We start from the raw sequence: 13,995 nt of genomic DNA, 5'->3' as shown, positions 1-13,995 counted from the left end.
TAGCTTGGGTGGGTTGGTAGTGAGATTTGTTGCCATTGGAGGTCCCTGTGGTTTCTGGTTGTGAGTCCATGACGACTCCATTCTCCCGCCCCCCCCCAACCCCACACTAATTGCTAATTCAAGTTGCATTCAAGTTCATTACATGGGTTTTACACTTACATCTTGGTACATTTGTTGGTGGATTAGAGTTACGTTTTTTTTTGTGGTACATTTACATGGTCAGTACAGGTATATCAGTGCAGGTACACAAGGACAGTCTAGTTCCAGCATGGCCGGATGAGATCCGGGTCATCTGGTGGCGGCGCAGCGCCCCATGCTAGTGGGTCTGTGGGCGAGGTGCGCTTATTTTGCTTGATTTGCCGGAGCCCAGGGCTCATGCCGTTACTCCTAGTGTTGGGCAGGCCCAAAGACAGCTGATGTATCTGTGACCTCCCTGTCCTTTTCGTTTGCACAGTGTTGCTGCTGCTCCCTGGGAAGCGGTCTGAGCGAATGAGCGTTTCGTCTAAGCGACAGTGGGGCTACCTCGTCTTGTCTAGGGGACTGCTGACTCGCTTTCCTTGAGGGCACCGTTGTGAGCACTCTCTAGATCTGATCCTGGCTGGTCCATGTCCTGTTCGGAGGAACTGTTGCGGGTGACCCTTCGCTCTTGGGCATTGCCGTGGTGGAGAGTGGGTTTGTGGGCTGTGCCTTTTCCACCCGGCTGATGGGCGATGATAGCCGACTGCGAGCACAGGTGCAGTTTACTGTTTCTGGCCATGGCGGTTCATGCCATCAGGTGCCTGCAATGTTAAACCGATCTGAGGCAGGGTTTCGCTACCAGTGCCTCTGCTCTCCGGGGATCGTTTACTCTGCGGCTTGTCTACTTCTGTCCGCTGTGGGGACACTTTATGATACATCGTTCTGGTCCTGAGAAAGCAGGCTACAGTATTGGGTAGCCCGCTGGACCTGCATACAACTGTTAGGTGTTCGCCCACTACATTGGCTGATTGCAATTTGCACCCAACATCACTCAACAACATTTTGCTTGTTACAGCTGGACTTTTACATTGGTTACCAATTTCAAGCAGTTCATGCAAAAATGGCGGGTTGCTGGCCTCCTTTAAAATGGCCTTACTACTTTTACCCCAATCGCCTTCCTTGCGTGGAACCATGTGTCGTTGCTCCATTAGCGCTGCACCTCGTGGTTTGGATGCCTTCTTTTCCCTGTCCATGATGTCGACTGCCTCGATCTTCTTTCTCAGGGATTCTGCCACTGAAGCTGGGAAGGCGCCCTCGGATCCAATCTTCCTCCCCAGGAGTCTTGCCACTGGAACCGAGAAGGTGCGTTTGGGTCGTCTAGGCCGGATCATCGCCACGCAGTCATGATGAGCGGTCTGTGTCTTGGGGGCTGCGTGGATCGGCTCTCCCACGCCTGGTCCAACCAAAGGTGGGGCTTACTCTGCCTCTGAGCACAGGGGACGTCGATCGCTGGAAGGATGAAGTCTTCCCAGTTCCAATGAATCTTCCCCATCTATCTTCTTCCAATTAGCGTTGGTCTATCGCCTGAAACAATCCACAATGGTAAATTGTGCACCGCGCTATGATGGGATACACTTACATCCGTACTACCAACAACTGATATCAGTTCCTTGGTGTAGGTGCGCAGCTTTGCCTGAACTGGGACCAGCTTGGGTCGTTCAGCTTGATCGTTCCATAGCCTCTCAAAGGCTTCCTGGCTCATTACCGACTGACTCGTCCCCATGTCCACTTCCATGAAGATTGGAACGCCATTTATCTAGATTTTCATTATTACTGGAGGACAATCTGCGGTGCAGGTATATACTCCATATACTTCGTCCTGGGACTGAGCTGCCTCTCTAGCCATCTCCTCGTAATCCGCACTGGATTCACAGCCATCTGCTGACTCCTCTTCCACGTGGTGAGTCACAGCTCTTTTGCACATTCACTGGAGGTGGCCCTTTGTGCTGCAGCAATAAAGAAAGGGAAGATAGATTACGAAGTTAAACTTGCGCAAAACATAAAAACAGATAGTAAAAGCTTTTACAGATATATAAAACGGAAAAGAGTGACTAAAGTAAATGTTGGTCCCTTAGAAGATGAAAAGGGGGATTTAATAATGGGAAATGTGGAAATGGCTGAGACCTTAAACAATTATTTTGCTTCAGTCTTCACAGTGGAAGACACAAAAACCATGCCAAAAATTGCTGGTCATAGGAATGTGGGAAGGGAGGACCTTGACATGATCACTATCACTAGGGAGGTAGTGCTGGACAGACTAATGGGACTGAAGGTAGACAAGTCCCCTGGTCCTGATGAAATGCATCCCAGGGTATTAAAAGAGATGGCGGAAGTTATAGCAGATGCATTTGTTATAATCTACCAAAATTCTCTGGACTCTGGGGAGGTACCAGCGGATTGGAGAGCAGCTAATGTAATGCCTCTGTTTAAAAAAGGGGGCAGGCAAAAGGCAGGTAACTATAGGCCGGTTAGTTTAACATCTGTAGTGGGGAAAATGCTTGAAACTATCATTAAGGAAGAAATAGCGGGACATCTGAATAGGAATAGTGCAATCAAGCAGACGCAACATGGATTCATGAAAGGGAAATCATGTTTAACTAACTTACTGGAATTCTTTGAGGATATAACGAGCATGGTGGATAGAGGTGTACCGATGGATGTGGTGTATTTAGATTTCCAAAAGGCATTCGATAAGGTGCCACACAAAAGGTTACTGCAGAAGATAAAGGTACGCGGAGTCAGAGGAAATGTATTAGCATGGATAGAGAATTGGCTGGCGAACAGAAATCAGAGAGTCGGGATAAATGGGTCCTTTTCCGGTTGGAAATCAGTGGTTAGTGGTGTGCCACAGGGATCAGTGCTGGGACCACAACTGTTTACAATATACATAGATGACCTAGAGGAGGGGACAGAGTGTAGTGCAACAAAATTTGCAGATGACACAAAGATTAGTGGGAAAGCGGGTTGTGTAGAGGACTCAGAGAGGCTGCAAAGAGATTTGGATAGGTTAAGCGAATGGGCTAAGGTTTGGCAGATGGATTACAATGTCGGAAAGTGTGAGGTCATCCACCTTGGGGAAAAAAAACAGTAAAAGGGAATATTATTTGAATGGGGAGAGATTACAACATGTTGTGGTGCAGAGGGACCTGGGGGTCCTTGTGCATGAATCCCAAAAGGTTAGTTTGCAGGTGCAGCAGGTAATCAGGAAGACAAATGAAATGTTGGCCTTCATTGCGAGAGGGATGGAGTACAAAAGCAGGGAGGTGTTGCTGCAACTGTATAAGGTATTGGTAAGGCAGCACCTGGAGTACTGCGTGCAGTTTTGGTCCGTACTTAAGGAAGGATATACTAGCTTTGGAAGGGGTACAGAGACGATTCACTAGGCTGATTCGAGAAATGGGGCGGTTACCTTATGATGATAGATTGAGTAGACTGTGTCTTTACTCCTTGGAGTTCAGAAGGATGAGGGGTGATCTTATAGAAACATTTAAAATCATGAAAGGGATAGACAAGATAGAGGCAGAGAGGTTGTTTCCATTGGTGGGGGAGACTAGAACTAGGGGGCACAGCCTCAAAATACGGAGGAGCCAATTTAAAACCGAGTTGAGAAAGAATTTCTTCTCCCAGACGGTTGTGAATCTGTGGAATTCTCTGCCCAAGGAAGCAGTTGAGGCTGGTTCATTGAATGTTTTCAAGTCAAAGGTAGATAGATTTTTAAGCAATAAGGGAATTCAGGGTTACGGGGAGAGGGCGGGTAAGTGGAGCTGAGTCCACGACCAGATCAGCCATGATCTTATTGAATGGCGGAGCAGGCTCGAGGGGCTAGATGGCCTACTCCTGTTCCTAATTCTTATGTTCTTATGTTCTTATGTTCTTAGCACACATGGTTTCTGAAACGACACTGATGAGCCCTGTGATTACCTCAGCAACGCCAGCATGGTGCTACTCCACTTACGTTTGCACCCCTCGGCGGACTCTGAGTTAAAGGACTTGGGGGCCTGTACGCTCTGCCCCAGGCAGATTCACATTCAACAGTTCTGCGTGTGAAAGGCACCATTCTATTTACAGTACTTGCCGGGTTTGAGTCCTGAGAGTGCGTCATCATTTGCTTGGAGCTGCAGCTTGAGGTCATGAATGCCTGGCTGATACTGATGGCCTTCTGCAGATTGATGGTGGTTTCAGCAGAGAGTAGCCTGTGAAGAAGGGCCTCATGACTGATGCCAATTACGAAGATGTCCCGCAATACATCGGCGAGGAATGCGCCGAATTCACACGGTCCTGCCAGCCTCCTGAGGTCGGGAGCGTACTTCGCGATTTCCTGGCCCGCGGGGTGGCGGTGTGTATAAAATTGATACCTGGCCATGAGGGTGCTCTCCTTTGGTTTGAGTTGGTCCCGAATTAGCACTTTCAGCTCCTCGTATGACTTGGTCGTTGTTTTCTCTGGTGCAAGCAAGTCCCTGATGAGGCCGTAGACCGCGGGCCCACAACTGGTCAACAGGATAGCTCTGCGTTTATCTGCCAACGTGGCCGGATCATTGCCTACCAGGTGGTTTGCTACAAAATATTATTCGAGCCGCTCCGTAAAGGCTTCCTAATTTTCACCCTGTGAGAACTTTTCTAATGCACCAACGTTAGTCATTTTGTGTGAAAGTTCGTCATCTCATCACCAGCTGTTATGTCTTTAATACTCTTATGAATGACTCCACGAGGTCCAGTATTGTACTTGAGCTGTTGTGACCTTAGTCCCATTTATTGTAACTCCAGAGTGAGGCACAAGTGTGATGGGCAGCCTTTTATACTGGGCCCTGCACACCTTTGCAGGTGATCCTCAGGTGGCACACCTTATGTGAGTATATATGGTCTACATACATGACATGGAGGGCAGACCAAGCGCTGTGAGCACTCTGTGTCTCGGGGTCATCGAGGGTCGCCAGGTTGGCAATGAGACGCTGGCTGTTTAGGGCTCTCTTAGCTGGGTCTATGAGTGCCCCAGCGTTGATTTTTCTGTGGCATTGCTTCGGTTGCCGTCGTCTCTTTGGGGCTATGTTAATGTTGATGACAGAATGGATTCGGTGGTGGTCCGTCCAGCAGTTGTCGGCTCATGTCATGGCGCGTGTGATGCGCATGTCCTTATGATCCCTCGCTTGAACGATGATGTAGTTGAACAGGTGCCAGTGTTTGGAGTGAGGGTATTGCCACAATGCCTTGTACTTGTCCCTCTGGCGGAACAAGGTGTTGGTGATGACAAGGTTATGTTCTAGGCATTTTGTCAGGAGCAGGGTACTGCTGGAGATGGTTTTCCCTACCCCTCTCTGCCAATCATGCCTCCCCAGAGGTCCATGTCCTTACCGACTCTGGTGTTGAAGTCGCTGAGGAGGATCAGTTTGTCGTCCGTAGGGACGCGGGACAGGGATTATTCGAGGCTGGAGTAGAATGCCTCTATGGCCTCATCTGTTGCATCGAGTGATGGGGCGTACGCACTGATAACTGTGGCGCACTGGTTCTGGGATAGGGTGAGCCGGAGAGTCATGAGACGTTCGCTAATCCCGCAGGTGGAGTCTCTGAGGGGATCGACCAGCTCGTTCTTCATGGCAAAACCGACTCCGTGGAGGCCGCATTCTTCCTCTGGTTTGCCTTTCCAGAAGAAGGTGTAAACTCCACCTTGTTCTTTGAGCTGGCCGCCGGGTCTTGCTTAGGGCAGCGATGTTGACATCGAAGCATCTAAGTTCCCGGGCAACGATGGCAGTACGACGTTCCAGTCTGTCGCTGTTGGTTTTATCCACGAGGGTCCTGACGTTCCATTTGAACTTCATTTTGAAGGATGGAAGATGCTTATGTGTGAGTTCTTTTAATGTGTGGTGGCTGTTGCACACTGGCTACCACACGGGCTTAGCAGAGCAAGGTCTTGGTCCAGTGGCAAGGGAGTCCAAGACAACTGGAGACCAGGCTCTACTGCATGGGCCTAATTGCCTAAGGTAGGGTGTGAGCTGTAAGTTTGGCACTGAGCAATGCCTTCAGGAGAGGTGGTGGGAGATCTGAAGTGTGATGAGGGGAGGGGATGAGAGAAGCTGGGGCCCTGCTCCATTTTAGCTTCTTGAAGGTTCGTGGGAGACATGAACATTCATTCAGGCAGTATCATTTATGAAGTGACCTGCCTCTGAGTTACCATTAAGAGCTCAAGATGTCCTTGGAGTGCAGTCAGAACCACAAAAGAACTAGAGAATTGAAGGTTTAATTTAAACATTTGTAAAAGAAACTCTCTCAGTTAAAAACTGAGCTTTGTAAGAATAAGGTACAGTGTCTCTTCAAAACATTTTTGTGCAGATGAATCAATTTAATGCTGTTAAGTGCACCAAACATGACAAAATAACAGCATTATCTTTGGCCTAGTATAGGTAACTGTGTGCAATCATGTTGAATGACAAGATAATGTGCAGCAGAGCAATTTCCATCTTGACCAGCTGAATGGTTCCTGAAAGACTGAAAATTATCTTGTCATCCTGATACCAGGTTTATCGAGCTCTCAGAGAGAACACAACTTTTCATAAAGTTCTTCAATAAGCAATGCTTTATTATTAAGGCAGCACTGAAATAAAAATAATACGTCCTCACACTGAATTTTAATGATAGCTAATCTTAGTGTATGAATTGCTTCAGATTATTAGCTCCTAAATGTTATAGAAAATAAAAATAATAATGACTCTCTGGAGTCAGCAAGAGGCAGTAGAATGATTGAGAAGTTCAGACGTCACAAAATCTGGAACAATTCATGCCTGGTGTCTGAAGCTCAAAATGAGTCTAGATTTGAAATAACGCTAGAGTGTGTGGTGTGTACTTCTTAACTGATGTAACATGTGACTTTTATCTTTATCGGATCTTTTGTTTTGCTTTCAGTCATCTTTTGTGTGGTAGTAGTAAATCAAATATCAATATCTAAGTCAGATATCCAGGCCAAAGCTTTGGGGGGTAACCGCATGGATATCTTGTAGGCTCCCTGCGAATTTCCTCTGAGGGCAGTGCTCAGTGATGTGCTCCGGGGTCTGATCAAGAGCTCCACAGTTGCATGATTCGGACGCTTTAATCTTCCCTCTATGAAGAAGGTGGCAGCATAACCGGTTCTGAGAGGGTTGATAGTTGTCCACTGTTTGCAAGGAAGGTTGATCCTTCAGGTTGTACTTTATAAGAAATCCATTCCGTATGTCATAGTTCTTCCAAGCATTTGCCATCGGTCATCAAGGTTGAAGGGAGATAACTGATGGGCTTTGCAAAAGATCCAAATGGCCTTCTAGATTGAGACGGGATGGTGGTAGGTTGTTCAAGTCGGCTTGGATCGGTATGTCTTTGTTGGTGTAGCGGTTGTATTCTCTGGAGACTGCATATTCGCGGCGTAGGTGTGGTGGTGCGATGTTTGCAAGCACGGGCAGCCAAGGTGTTGGTGTGGATAAAAGCGTACTGGTAATAATTTTCATGTTAGAATTCAGCTTTGTGTATAGAATCCAGTGGCCAGAACTTTCCTGGTTACTGGCCTGTAACGTCAGCCACAGTGAAATATCAACAATTGCTGCAGTTTTCACACAAATCTTATTCTCCTCTCATTCTGGGGAAGACTTCTGCAGGCAACCCTCTCTGGTAACTCACCCAAGTGGACATTCTTCATGTATGAGCCCAAACAACGTATATTGCAAGCCTATTTTTCTCCTGCCAAGTCCAAGAGACTCTGGCCATTTGTACTGCCACATGTCCATTTTCAGGGATAAAACCTGGTAACTTTCTACCCTGTTTAAACCAGGTCAGACAGAGTGGCGTGGCAGTAGGGAAACAAGGCCCAATGGAACCAAGGTTGGTGTGACCACAATACAGAGTACTAAGCACTAAACAGTCACGGCTCTCCGTGGACAGATGCTGAATGGCTCAGAATCAAACCATGAGGTTTATTCATTCATTAAACCATGCTGGGAGCAGATTGCATCCTTAGTAAGAAATAATTTGCAATTGTTTTGCCAATTGAACAAATTTGCCTCAGCTCATCTGCTGCTGAAACCTTTATCCATGCCTTTGATCCCTCTAGACTTAACTATTCCAACACATTCCTGGCTAGCTTCCTACATTCTACCCTCTGTAAACTTGAGGTCATCCAAATCTCTACTGTCCATGTTCTAACTCGTACCAAGTCCCATTCAGCTATAACCAATGTTCCCGTTAAGCTACGTGGCACAGTGCTCCAGGGGTCCCGCATAGCCGGTCAGCCGACTTTCAAATTGAAAACAAAAAACATACATGCATGGACTTTTGAATGGGCCACAAAGCCCGCTAAAGGTGCCAAAAAAAATTATGGGCCTTATTATGAGCTCATTGACCTACATTGGCTCCACGTTAAGCAACGCCTTTATTTTAAAATTCTCATCCTTGTTTTCAAATTCTTCCATGGCCTCACCCCTCCCTATCTCTATAATCTCCTCCAGCCCCATAACCCTCAGATTCTGCGCTTTTCCAATTCTGGCCTCTTAAGCATCCCCAATTTTAATCGCTCACCATTGGTGGCCGTGCCTTCAGCTGCTTGGGCCTTAAGCTCTAGAACTCCCTCCCATAACCTCTCTGCATCTCTTCCTCTCTCTCCTCCTTTAAGATGCTCCTTAAAACCTACCTCTTTGATCAAGCTTTTGGTTATCTGCCCTAATTTCTCCTTATGTGGCTCGGTGTCAAATTTTGTTTTATAACACTCCTGTGAAGTTCCTTGGGACATTTTACTATGTTAAATGTGCCTTATAAATACAAGTTGTTGTTGTTACCTGTTTCATTAATTTAGTATTTTAGCAAGAATCATGTTTTGAAGGCATTTGTGCACTTGTTTACTGCGAGCAGGTATTTGGTTAATTAACATGGCTTAATGATCTGATTGGCAGACTCCCGTAATGCTTCCTACACCCAGGAATGGATTGCGAATATCAGCTATTGGTTTTTATGCTGAATGTGAAAATAAGACTTGTTTAGATAAAATGATCATATCTAAATAAGAATAAATAGGTCTAAAACATATCAGCCCCAAAACTCCAACTGTTTCAGAATGGAAGAAAATCATTATTAGGATGGGAAGTGGCAGAATTTGAGCACTTTTATCTTTTATCCACCCGTCAGAAATTCCAGTCTTATTGACAGTGAACACACAATATACCCACCCACAAATGAACTGGCATAATATGACGTCATGTAAGTAAGGGAAGTACATGATTCAGTATATACATTATAATCCTGTAATTTATGTGCTACAAACGCTGTATAGCCCTGGTACCCAGCCTTGCTATTACAGACATTTGAAATTTGAAAGGCCAGTTTCTTGAAAATAGTGCGATCGATAGCTTTTGGGAAAAAACCTAATGGGAAAACAGCAGCACTTCAAAAACAATGTTAAATACTTCGGGGTGGGACTCTGGGTCCACTTGTGTTGCAACAAAATCCCACCTCCCCACTTGAGGCAGGCTACATCAACACTGTAAATAGTAAGGACACCCGCCAATATAAATATGCAAATGCACCTTAGCTTGGCTAATGGGATAGGATCAGAAGTTCCATACGCTCGACCCAACAACTGCTCCCAAAAGACATTTCCTGCAATTTCTGAGCCATCCTCTCCAGGTCTTTCTACCTTCACAGTATTCAAGCTGTCACTGTACAGGTAGTGATGTGCTTTTCTAGATTCCAGACATCAATCTGACACAACTGACACAGAAATCCCCGAAGAATGTATTTATGATTGGCATTCCAAATGCCAGAAAGTGGAGTTAACTGCAGTTTAATGGCAGCCATCAGCAGACTCAAAACCTTAACCCCATAATCAGCAAAGCCTTTTAAAAGAAAATCCTCAAGGATGGATTACATTTCCTTTTTGCAAGCACAATTGTTAAAATCATTCACAGAAAATACGTTGTTTTTTTAAATTTGTAGGGACCGAAATTGCCCCTTTGCACAGGGCCAGTTAGCGCCGGCAGCCGGCGGTAAGGGCATGCTAAAGGGACGCTGCACACAGAACGTTCCTTCGGGAATTGACCCCGGGGCTTTGCCAGCGAGAAGAGGTTTGTGCTGCATCCCGGCGATTACATCATTGCCGTGGGCGCCGAACCCTTATCACCCCGCGCTGACACCTTTGCGCCCCACGGGGGAAATTGCCCCGCGGGAGCGAGGTCTGCGCAGGGCGATGCCACCAACAGCTTTTCAGTGCGAGAAGCAGGGATGGCTGTTGGTGCCCCGGCCGCTCTTAAAGGGGAGGTGCTGCCCCGACGCAGTATTTTTTTGTGTCGGTCGACTTTTCAGTTGGCCCGACAATGGCGGCTGTTGGTTCGGTCGGGCAGCCAACAGGCAGGCCGGCACCCCCTGTTAGGTGCCGGGCTCCTGGCCCGGCCAACAACCTTCTTGGTGGCCCAGTGGGCGGCACTGAAAGTGCTGCTCAGATTGCAGTGGCCCTCCACTTTAAGAGAAGGGGAATGATGTTGCGATGCAGCACCATGACGCGGTGTGTCAATACCAATGCGCTGACATCAGCCTCGTGCTGATGTGAGTAGTGCTGCGCTGAGCGTTGTGCGCCACGAGCATCATGCGACGGTCCCGGGATCGGCAATAGAAGGCACGGTTACCGCCCTCACCATTTCTTTCTGCAAAAGAGGGAAAATCCGCACCGGCTCCGGCGTTTCTAGCGCCAGCGTAACTTGGCCCACTAATTCGAATTATGTGCTGCAAATCCAACGTGGGGCAATTTCGGCACCGTAAGATCTTGGTGCAGCATTGGGCCAGATTTTGCTGGAGCATCTAACAGTGTCTGCCGCTAGTAAGACTTTCCTTTGCATGTTTAGGTTTTGACAGTTTTGCGTGGCACGTTGCTGAAAGTGCGAGCTGATAACGTTTCAGCGAGGGAAACTGGGTATCTGGGGCCTGAGTGAACAGGGAAAGCAACTGTGTACCTCCTTAACCAATCAGATTCAAGGATTGTGAAATTAGCAGCACAAGGATTGAGAAGGAAGTGTAAATTAGCATGGATGAATTCAATGTCAAATCAGGTACTGAAAGAGAAATAGAGGGAAAGAAAGATCAAATTAAGAGAGAGAGAAGAGAGACAGAAAGTAAAAGTAAAAAAATATATATTTTAAATTCAATTTTTAAAAAATCTCCAGAAACAATTAATCCAGAATGAGGAAAGGAATGAGACTCTGCATTTGTAATAATTAATTTTCAGTGCCAAAGTGGTTGACTGGCAGTAATTAGCATTTATGTTGTTAAAAGAGTATTTAGACTGAAATGGACAAGACTGAGCTGTCTGTGGCAAGTTTAGTTTGTAGCCATTGTGCAAATACAGCAACATTACAACATTCACAGCATTTCAGTGGCAAGTGCAATTAGTCTCACCATTATTTTGACAGAAAAATCTAGGAAAATGTCTGATTCATTTGGATCGATTTTAACCCAGCCAAAGAATTGGACACCTTCTACAACTCAATGTTGGCAGGACCAAAGTCATCTAATTTGGTCCCCATCAGAGACTCCACACATTAGCCCCTGATCTCTCAGAATCATAGAATTGTACATCACAGAAGGAGGCCATTTGGCCCATCGAATCTGCAAGGCTTTTTTGAAGAGCAATCCAGTTAGTCCTGCTCTTTCCCCATATCCCTGCAATATTTTCTCATTCAGGTATCTATCCAATTCCCTTTTGAAGGTTACTACTGAATCTGTTTCCACCATTAATTTTGCTAACCAGCCTAATATATGGTACTTTATCAAACCCCTTTTGAAAGTCTATATACACCAACATTAACTGCACTTCCCTCATCAACCCCCTCTGTTACCTCTTCAAAAAACTCAATCAAGTTAGTCAAACATGATTTGCCCTCAACAAATCTGTACTCACTCTCTTTTATTAGTCCATGCTTGTCCAAGTGACTGTTAATTTTCTCCTGGATTATTGTTTCTAAAAGCTTCCCCACTACCAACGTTAAACTGACTGGCCTGTCATTGCCAGGTTTATCCTTCTCTCCTTTTATGATCAAGGGAGTAACATTTACAATCCTCCAGTCCTCTGGCATCATCCATATATCGAAGCACAATTGGAAGATTGTGGCCAGTATCTCTGCAATTTCCACCCTTACTTCCCTCAGCAACCTAGGATGCATCCTATCTGGACCAGGTGACTTATCCACTTTAAGTACCACCAGCCTTTTTAATAACACCTCTTTATCTATTTTTATCTCATCCAGTGTTCTAGCAACCTCCTTATTTATCATAGCTTTGGCAAAGTCCTCTTCCTTGGTAAACACCGATGCAAAGTATTCATTTAGTACCTCAGCTATGCCATTTGTCTCCACCAATAGATCTCCATTTTGGTCCCTAATCAGCCCTGATACTCCTCTTACAACCCTTTTATTGTTAAAATGCATTATAGAACATCTTTGGATTCCCTTTTATGTTAGCTGCCAATCTATTCTCATACTGTCTCTTTGTGCCTCATTTCCTTTTTCATTTCTCCTCTGTACTTTTTATATTCTACCTTATATTATCAAGCTGACATCTGTCATACATCTCCTTTTTCTGCTTCATCCTACTCTCTAACACTTTTGTCATCCAGTGAGCTCTGGCTTGGTTGCCCTTCCTTTCCCCCTAGCCCCTACCTGAACCATCTCCTCTTTAAAGGCCACCATTGCTCCATTACATTTCTGCCTGCCAGTTTTTGATTCAAATTTACCCGGGCCAGATCCCTCCTCAATTCACTGAAATTAGCCCTCCTCTAGTTAAGTATTTTTATTCCAGATTACTCCTGTTCCTTCTCATAACTAACCCAAACCTTATGATACTATGATCACTATTCCCGAGATGCTCCCCAACTGTGACATTATCCACTCGACACACTTCATTCCCCAGAACAAGATCCAGCAATGCCTCCTTTGTCGTTCAGCAGGAAACATACTAATCGAGAAAACTCTCCTGAACACACTTGAGAAATTCCTTCCCTTCTCTGCCCTTAACACAATCACTGCTCCATCAATATTAGGGTAGTTAAAATATTCCATTATCACTGCTCTATAGATCCTGTACCTCTCAGTAATTTCTTTAAAAATCTGCCCCGCTATCTCCTTCCCACTATTTGGTGACCTATAAAATACACCAATAGTGTAATAGCTCCTTTATTGTTTCTCAACTACAACCAAATAGATTCTGTTGTTGACCTTTTGCTTTCAATGGAGGCTTGTGATGCAGGAAAGTAAGGCTGGAAAGGAAAGGGAGGGGGAAAAAAATGAATGTTCCTGTGGCTAGGCTCATGCAATGTTGCTATAGCTCATTGAACTGTGAAGGTGCAGTTGAACAAATCATGTCACTCATCTGTAGACTTGATCATCATTCCAATGTGTTGCGTATGCAATAACTCAATAGGCTTAGTACCGTGAACTCAATCAGGTGCGACCTGACTCTACTTTATTAGTGAGGATTAAACATGGAGACTTTCTTTATATACAAGGGGTGCACATGTGTGTCTGTGGCCCAATGATCTCCGACGGTCGTTTCCCCGCATGGCAGGTAAACCCAGGCGTATACATTACATAATTCTCCCCCCCGACTCCCCGCCAGATCTTGGTATCAGTCCTATTTACAAATTGAGACCATCCAGGGCTTTCCGCTCCCGATTTGATCGTTTCAGTTCAATTCCAGATTTGGGTGAGCTCTCCGAGTCATTCATGACTTGAGGCTGGGTAGCCGATCTAATGGGAGTGGCAGTGTCCATGTCAGGGATTGAAGGTCCAGATTCATTGACAACAGCAGGGTCTTCTGATGGCTGAATATGAATTGGTTGGTCATTGATGGTGTCTTCTTCAAGCTGTTTGCCCATTAGTGAGCCTGACAATAAGCACCCTGTTACCCTCCTTGGCCGTAACAGTGCCAGTGACCCACTTGGGGCCTTGACCATAATTTAGAACATACACAGGATCATTAAGAGAG

The sequence above is a fragment of the Pristiophorus japonicus genome, chromosome 15 (genome assembly GCF_044704955.1).
Source record: "Pristiophorus japonicus isolate sPriJap1 chromosome 15, sPriJap1.hap1, whole genome shotgun sequence".
NCBI lineage: Eukaryota > Metazoa > Chordata > Chondrichthyes > Pristiophoridae > Pristiophorus > Pristiophorus japonicus.
The sequence above is the reverse complement of the archived record's forward strand: the minus strand, read 5'-3'. Positions refer to the sequence as shown.